Here is an 8,931-nt window from a genome sequence, read left to right as displayed (position 1 = left end):
ATATAAGTTTTAAGACTTCTCCTTCCCCTGGACAGGCTTACAAGAAAGAGAGGATGCAGAAAATAACAAAGGATGGTGAAAGAGTCAGATTAAGCAAGGTGTAAAATCAGAGAACTGAAGGCAATGAAGAAATTATGTTTTCCAAAGCTCAAAATTTCACTGAAAAAACTGTGCGTTGCATCATGCCAGTCACATAATACTTTAATTAGACCCGATTGCATCTGATATTGAAACAACAGAAAAACGAATTTTCCAGACCTGACACGTCTCTGCAATTTGCCCCATGTGATGATCCAAAATTAATTTGATAATATTGATTTAATTACCAACCATTTCTAAGCTTCATATTAATACTGTTTAAAGGAATGATATCAAACATTCTGAGGAAAAATACACTTGTTTGCCATCCTAAATGGATGCACATGGAGGAACAGATATCAGTTTTATCTCCATGTATCCAGTAAAGAGATACAGTAGGTCTATTAGAAGTAAAAAATAAAATTTAATTCAACATAAAAAAACAACATACTGTAAACTATAAGCTTAAAGAAAAGGTCAAGTGAAATGTTTTATGGATTGAAGAGTTTTGACACAGTCACATCACCTGGTGTTTGTTGATTGAAAATAATGCAGCTTCACCGTGTATCTTTTCCTAAAATGTTTCACTTTTTAAAAATATGTGAAATAAGCAAGCTGTGATGTGTAAATTAAACATTTTTTAAGCTCCTGAAAGGAATATTTTAACATATTTTATAGCATGTTTTGACAGACCTAGGATAGCTGGTACGCATACAAATATGGACCATTCGGTATTGGATGCCAAGAGATGAAATTGATATTGATTGCTAATCTGACTCACGTCAAAACAACCATTTCTCAAAATGTCAAAAAGTTGTTAACTGTTCCTTTATAAATAAGTAGGTGTAAAATGTATTTAGAGTTATATTCTGTGCCAAATTTACAAGATATTGTGGTATTGTCTTATTGACTTAAGATACAGTACCTAGATAACATACCTATTGTATAAATAATTAAAGCTGCAAGCAGCGTTGGGTGGGACCTCGCATCCTTGCGCACGTCGGGCTGTGGCGAAGTAGAAAGGTTTCCATCAGGGGCATTTAGATGCCTTCAGACCAGGGCTTTTATCCGACACTGCAATAAGTAGATATACATTACACACAGACACAGACACAGACACAGACACACACACACACACACACACACACACACACACACACACACACACACACACACAAACACTCACACATATACACACACACAAACACAAACACAAACACTCACACATATACACACATAGACACACACACACACTAGCACACACACTCTCTCTCTCTCCCTCTGTCTGTGTAGACATTTAGACTGAGCAACTGAAATTAACTGCCAACACTTTCAAAGTCAAGCAGGAGAGGAACTTATTTCCAGTGAAACCTGTACATATGTTTGTAGGTCATGCTCTTATAATTTGTGTTTGATCCAGGCGGGGAGTTCCGGTCCTCTGAAATGAAGTAACTTAGAACTGCATTCTATCAAAAGGCCACCAGGGGATGACCGTTTTGGTGTCAAAAGGACTTCCGTCTCAATACATGTCAATGGAGAATTCACCAACTTCTCACTTGATTTCTAACCTCAGTAAACGTTTTCAAAATGTGTTTATGGTCTCAATCGCTAGTTTAAAGCCTTCTTCAATGCAGTATGATGTTCATTTATGAAATTTTGCCCTCCCTGAGTTTATATTTGACGATAAAGCAGGATATGAATTAGGCTACGTCGTGATTGACAGGTTGATTGACCAGTGTCCTCGAGATCCAGCCCTCGCAACCTATCGCAGATCAAAACGTTTAATACATAGCCAGACCAAATTACACACATCTATAGATGGGACTTGAGGCTACATTTTGAAGTTTGAATGGAGTCTATAGCTGAAAGTATGCAGGAATAATATATATATATATATGTTGAAATGCCTGAAAAATCGTAGAAAATCACACATTTAAGGGCAAAATGTGCACTTCCTGTTGGATTTAGGCCAGGGGTATCAGTACATGATTTGTAGGTCTTGATAAGACAAACAATTGAGTTTTGGTTTGATCTTTCTATGACATTCCTATCAGGTGTAGTGGCCGTTTTAGTGTTTCTAGGTGGCACTAGAGAGTTTGATGTTGTTTGTTTTTCCATTTTATCGAATTACTCGCCAGACCTGATGTGCCTGCCAAATTTGGTGAGTTTTTAATCATGTTTAGGGGGTCAAATTGAGGCTCAAAGAGGCGGTAGAATATTAATAAAAAACAACACAAGAACAATAGGGTCCTTGCCTCCAAGCAAGGGCAGGACTCCTCTGCTAAAGAAATTAAACACCCGCTGCAGACACTATGACTATTATGCAGGAACTTTTCAGTCGGGCCTTTTGCAGCACAGGGGATATGCTGGCGGTGTGCGTGGTAAGAAAGGAAAAAAGGTCCAGACTGACTGGAGGACAGAGAAGCAGGCATAAACAGTCATTACTGCTGCACTTCTGTGACAGTGCTGCCTCCTTCCCAAGAGAAACACCGGAAATTAAGGACTAACAATTGAGAGCCAGTACAATTAAACAAATTGATAGATTCTCTGGCTTGCTAACAAGAGTTAGAACATTTATAAGTGAGATTGGTCAGGTTTCTGAAGCTGCCTTGACTGTATATACCAGCAGGTGCACTAATTCTTAGCCACCTGCAGATTCTGCTCAGAGCTTTCAACCAAAATGGTGGCATTGACCCAGTCTATTAGGCAAATAATCAGGGGTTGTCAACAAACTTCACCCTATGATGTGACTGCCACTTCCACAGTTGTTCTCTCCACAAACATGCTGTACAGACTGCATTTGCTTTCTGCATCAGTATGAAATGGTCTAAGGGTACATACTGTAAGCTGGTTTTGCAGCCTCTGGCCTATGCTCTGACAATGAAGCCATGGCACTATGTTGCTCTACCTGTCTCTACTTTGTTGAATCTCTCCAGACCATCTGTTCAACTGGGCACCCAGCAAGCTGTACAGCTTGTGCAGTGGTCAGGTACATTAGGTCTGAAAAACTGTTCCCCCGCAGGGTACGTAAGTGTTGTGCCTTGTTGCATCCACTGACTATTAATGAGTGTAGTGAACAGTCATTAAACTGCTCCATCACAAAAATCTTCAATGGGGGGAATTAGGAACAGGAGCACATTGTGTCCCCTCCACCTCCTCCTCCTCCTTCTCCTCCTCCTCCTCTTCCCTCTCTGGAGCAGCATCAGCCAACTGTGTGTTGCCAACCAGGACATTATACACATATACAGTTGCCCATCTGTCATGCCTGTGCTTCTCTTTTATGGTCTGTTGCCCCATAGAAACCAATAAATGAGCCAACAATTAAAGGGTGCGCAAGGTGGGAACTAATGGTGATCTTGATTATACGCTTGATGTATGCATATGTACATAAGTACTGTGAAGTCATTGTAGGATATGTGTACAGATATCTCATCTCCACAGTCTCCAACACTGTCCCTGGTTGTGCTGGCTCACATGATTGATTGATGATATACAGCCAAAATCTGCAAAGCTTGACAATTCATTGTTACTTGTTCTCATTAGGTACCTTCCTGATCAGGGGAAGAAGCTGTCCAACAACCATCAATGGGCACTCACACCACCACTCCAGGCTGCCCTGGTGAGGATGGCTTTGCAGTCCCTGAGGCCAGAGCCTGTAGAGAGAGAAAAGGAGGAGTTATGATGATTTCGAGACTAGTAAAGGTTAGTCAACATCCTCCATTCAGAAGACCAACAATACTGTGGAGGTGCAGCCTAGGACGGCTTTCGTAGACTTTTATAGCAACTTCGGAAATGTCTCTAGGTCATTTTTGTATGTCATTTTCTTCAGGCTACATTCAGACCGAAATCAGTCCTGTGTTAAAACAATGTAAATAGCTGTGACGGTGGGGGCGTATTGTTGAGGTACTAGACATGAAATACTGTACAATCCAGGAATTTGACATTTATCTACGGATTTATGCAAGTAAAGGCTTATCAGATGCCAAAACACCATGCAGCAGTTTGCAATACCCACATGCAGGATTTTACAGTACAGTTTTTAAATGATCCTGCTTTGCCAAGCCTTCTGCGTTGGCACCCCAACTGCATCAACACACTGCAGCCATTCAAATAACTGAGAGAGCTACATTTTTTTCATGCAGAGCTGATGTGGGTCTCAATACCATCAGCAAAGGGGAAGTCAACAATTACATACTATGCCCGGGGAGCTTGTTGTAACGCAGCCCCATCTCTCTGTGCTTGGGCCATCCAGTCAGTGTGTGGTCTTAGGCTTCCCGCAGCAATGTCAAATCATCTAGAGCCCAGCAGAATCTGGTCCATGATGATGACAGCTGCTGCTCAATGTCCTGCAACCCCCTGTGGCCACTACTGAGACAAGGTTTTCTGTCTTTCGGGGGCTGCAAGAGGACATAAGTAACCAGGAAAGATGATAATACTCTAGAAAACAGGATCTTTTAGGCAGGAGATAGTTAAAACAGCCTCATGTAGACAAGATTTATAGATATGAACAATAATCACCAATTGACTGTAGTGATGCAGGAGTCATTGTTGCTTCCATGTCAATTGTCACACTGTGGTTTAAAGACATTTTCAAATTAGCTACAAATCATTTACAGTAATTGTGCTTTAAGTGTGGGCAGAATTCTATAATTATAAATGTAGGTTTCAATCTCTGCATGTACGTGAGGAGAGGATGGAGGTTATTGAGGGTGGGTGACAGAGAGAGAGTGAACATGTGTATGTGTGAGTGAGTGAGCGTGTGTGTGTGATTGTGAGCGGGTCTTGAGGAGAGTGCGACAGACCAGGAGGAGAGAGGACTGAGCAAGCAGCACATTGTTCACGCTCCATTCAAGACACTAATCTGTGTTTACACCAGGGAATAACTGCCAGGTAAGAAAATGTATACTCTTTGGACAGCTGGATATTAAGATTTCAGGTTTAAATCTCTTTAATGTATATATATTAACTATTATAGAAATTAATAATCATTTGGTCACTCACTGTCTGGAAAATATAGTCAATGACTTAATGAAGCCACTATCATTGAGTAATATTTTTCTATTTTGTCAATACTGTGTCATTTTTTAAAATAATATTCATCACATTTCACAAGGAAAAGAAACATTTAAATTCCTTATATTGTATTAATAACTGTAAAAGTCTGAATATGTAGTATTTCCTACTATGCAGCAATGATCCATGTAAGGTATTTTATTGATGTTTCCTATCATGGACACATGTGCCTGAACATGTCTGATACTGTAATTTTTTGGGCATGAAAGCATCAAAATGGGATTTGCTCTGACGGCAGCACTGAAGCTATTATTGATTATTTGTCAAATCTATCACCTTTTTCATTAAAATAAGTGGTGACTTTCTGTTCAAGCAAAACCAAGTCGTGTATAAATGGATTGTATAGAGATAGAGTAATTGAACTAAAACCAGTGAAATGTAATTAGAGTGAAAATCTTTGTAAGAATATTAAGAAAAGAATAACCTCTGTTATAAATCTGAAAATAGTTCATTCAGTTTTTCTTAATTCAGTATTTGTTTATGTCCTTTTGGCTGTATGAGTAAATTAAAAGGAATAAAAAAATTTAAAAAACCAAAAGAACAAAACACAGGACAGTAAGATATCCTGGGTTTAAACAAAAAATTGGACCCATGTTGCTTTTCTCTCTCCTAGTCATTATTGTCTCCTACCAATTTTTACTTTGTAACAACACCACATATAAATAGAATAACTATACTGTCTAGACAGTGAGCAGGTGAGCAGGAATATCAATTGAGAGCCATGAAAGGTGTCAGAATAGAGAGGCAGGTATATGTCCATGCTTCAAGTGATAGATGGCAATGTGTTATTAAAGTGAATGCTTAAAATAACTTGTGGGCAAGGACAAAGAAGCATGAAGAAGACTACAAAGAATCACATCACAGCAGAACCTCGCATTCATGCATTTAAACACATTTAGTCTCACAAATGAATGACATTTTTGACTGTTGTAGGAAGCAGCCAAATGTTCTCCATCAGAAGCAAAAAACTGGAGCCAGTGTTATTTTGGTCTGTTGACTTTTCTCAAGACATTATTTGGACTTGCATTGCGTGACTTATTCATGACATAATTCAAGTGAAAGAGAAAAACACAGAGATCTGCACCCCAGGGACAAGAACTGTGGCAGACTGGTAGCAGCTTGTAGATGTACTTCTGAGCCACTGGGCAAAGAGTTGTTTTCTAAGAATATGATGGAGGGCTGTTAACAGTAAACAAGATATGGATTTTTACTTGGGTCTGAACACTGCTTTCATGCCTAGTTTTGTATGTGCCCCAATTTCAAAACTAGTTTCAGTGACTGGAGTGACGTGACAAGTGATGTTTTTGTGATAGCATGTACAGATAAGGTAAGGGATTTTTTTTTTCATGTACCAAAAGGTGCAAGAGCAAAATAAAATATAAAACACTTCCATACAAATCCTGTTCCTAGAAAAGATCATTTAGGCATATCTGAGGCACAGACTGTGCCTTTAACACATCACACATAAAGTGCCCTAGTATGCTGTTTCAGAAAGTGTTTGCATTTAACCTAAACTGGGGTAGGCGAAACACTTTGTAAACCAGTACTGAAGTCTACATTTATCAGACATAGAATACAAATCAGGACATGGTGTACACTTTAAAGAAAAGCCTTTATCCGAAATGTTGGTATAATAAATAAAAGAAACAGAAACAGAAAGTGCATTACATTTTCCACATCTCCCAGATCACACTGGTGTCACTTTCAGTTCTTCTCTAGAAATTGAATAAAAGTGTTAAGGGAGAGTTAAGATAACTTATCTCAACTGAGACGGACAGACAGACTGTGCTCTGGTCAGGTTAAGAGTAACATTGTGCTCAGCAGGGTAAATATACTAAATCTGAATGTATATTCTCAGTTTTGGTATGCAAATAATTTATTTTGATTATTTCTGTAATTTGGTCATAATCTACAAATAGTATTGTTTTAATTGACTAACACTACAAGATCATGTATTAAAATTTAAATATATATATTGAATTCATGCCTTGCCAAGTATTTTTGCAAGATCCCTTCACAATCATAACATGTCATCCTTATGCTGCACTTAACATGGCTCCCATCCCATGTCACCACATATGCACCACTGCATATGTTGAGGTAATTTTATGAACACCCAGAAAAACAGGACATAGCTCTGTTCTGAACTCAGTCACCTTTTGTTTGCTTGCACAGTACACCTAAACATAAATTCACTATGAAAGTCCTGTATTTTACCACACACACTGAAAGTAAAAGTCTACAACTGTTGCACAGCTGTTGGGTTAGAAAAAGGATTTGTTATTGGATGTTGTCAGCAGTAAGCAGGCTCTGCGTGTAGTTATTTGATAAACAGTGGTTTAGCACAACAAGTGAGTGCTGTAGCTGCTCACTGGCCCTAAATCATTAGGTTCAAAAACAATGGGCTGGAGCCTTGGAGATCAATAAAATATGAACTACCACATAACCTTAAAGATTTCCATCTGTGACCAACAGGTGATTCAATTTGATAGCTTCAAAGCCTTTACAAAACAATTTCTCTGTCACATGTTATATATGAATACGTGTTGTGATTGTGTTTGACTCACTTTAGGTGAAAATAGGTCATGACTCTGAGAAAGACAAGACAATTATCTTTCTTTACAAGCCTGTAAAGCACTTTTTCAAAATGGTTACTGGAACATAAACAACTCATGGTACAACTTAACACTTGCTCTATATATGACATTTAAAACTGATTCAAGATATATTTAATATGATAATGTTGAAATAAATGAAAGACAATCCAAGTTACTTAAACTTGTTAAGTAAACTAGAACATTAGGGATACATGACTTGCAGAATGCTCATGAGGAATCTATTGATGTGCAGTCAATAAATGCATCAAATCCACCAGAGTTGCTGTCTCCTGCTAGCCTGAAGCATTCATTACAGTAGTGGATCCATATTTACATAGCATGCTATGTTATTCTTTAGAATATAACCATAAACACTGTGAAACAGCTGATGGAAAGGTGCCCAGCTGTCAACAGGTGGCAGCGCGCAGTTATACGAGGGGAGGGAAAATAGTGCCAGGTGATTGTGAGGTCTGACTTTTTTACGGACAACGATTTTGTGATGTAAATGTATTACTCTTTTGAACACATATTGTTTTTTTTAAGCAAAATGCTTTATCTTTGTGACCCCAGAAACTAGCCGGAACTAGGCTACTTTCTTCAACTCCGAAAGCGGGCCAGAACTCCGCTCACAGGACGCAGTGGGCGAAAAGCCACGACACTGATTGTGAGGATGTCATTCAACTTCATGTCAAAAAACCCGAACTATCCCTTTAATAATGATAAAATAATACACAAAAACTGGTCGGATTGGGAACCCATATATGCATAACGTCTCCTTGTTGCATTTAGGCCTAGTGTTGCTTGAAATGACCAGGGCTCAGCTAATGCTGCCTTTTAAAAATCGTTGATTTTCCGGGATTCCCAGGGAAATTGGCTTCTTTTCCCGGGATTTAAAATGTCTTATTTTCAGGAAAATATTAATCCCTAGTGCGCATGCGTGACCAAGTGTAGCGTGCTCAAGCACACCTCTTCCAACCGTACTGGGCCAGGGAAGTGTACCGTACTCAAGCACGGTACACTTGCATTCACACTAGCCAAATAATCCTGACTTTAGGGGGCAAACGTGTTTGGGCATGGTACGATTGCCTAGTGTGAGTGCGCCCTAAATCTGGTTGGGGAGGTAGAGGAGGAGCGTATCATTTTTGAGGTGCCTTTGAGCAACGCACAGTGGAGCTGCTTTTAT

Source organism: Scomber japonicus, chromosome 7 (assembly GCF_027409825.1).
Source record: "Scomber japonicus isolate fScoJap1 chromosome 7, fScoJap1.pri, whole genome shotgun sequence".
Classification (NCBI taxonomy): Eukaryota; Metazoa; Chordata; class Actinopteri; order Scombriformes; family Scombridae; genus Scomber; species Scomber japonicus.
Note: the sequence above shows the minus strand (reverse complement) of the source record.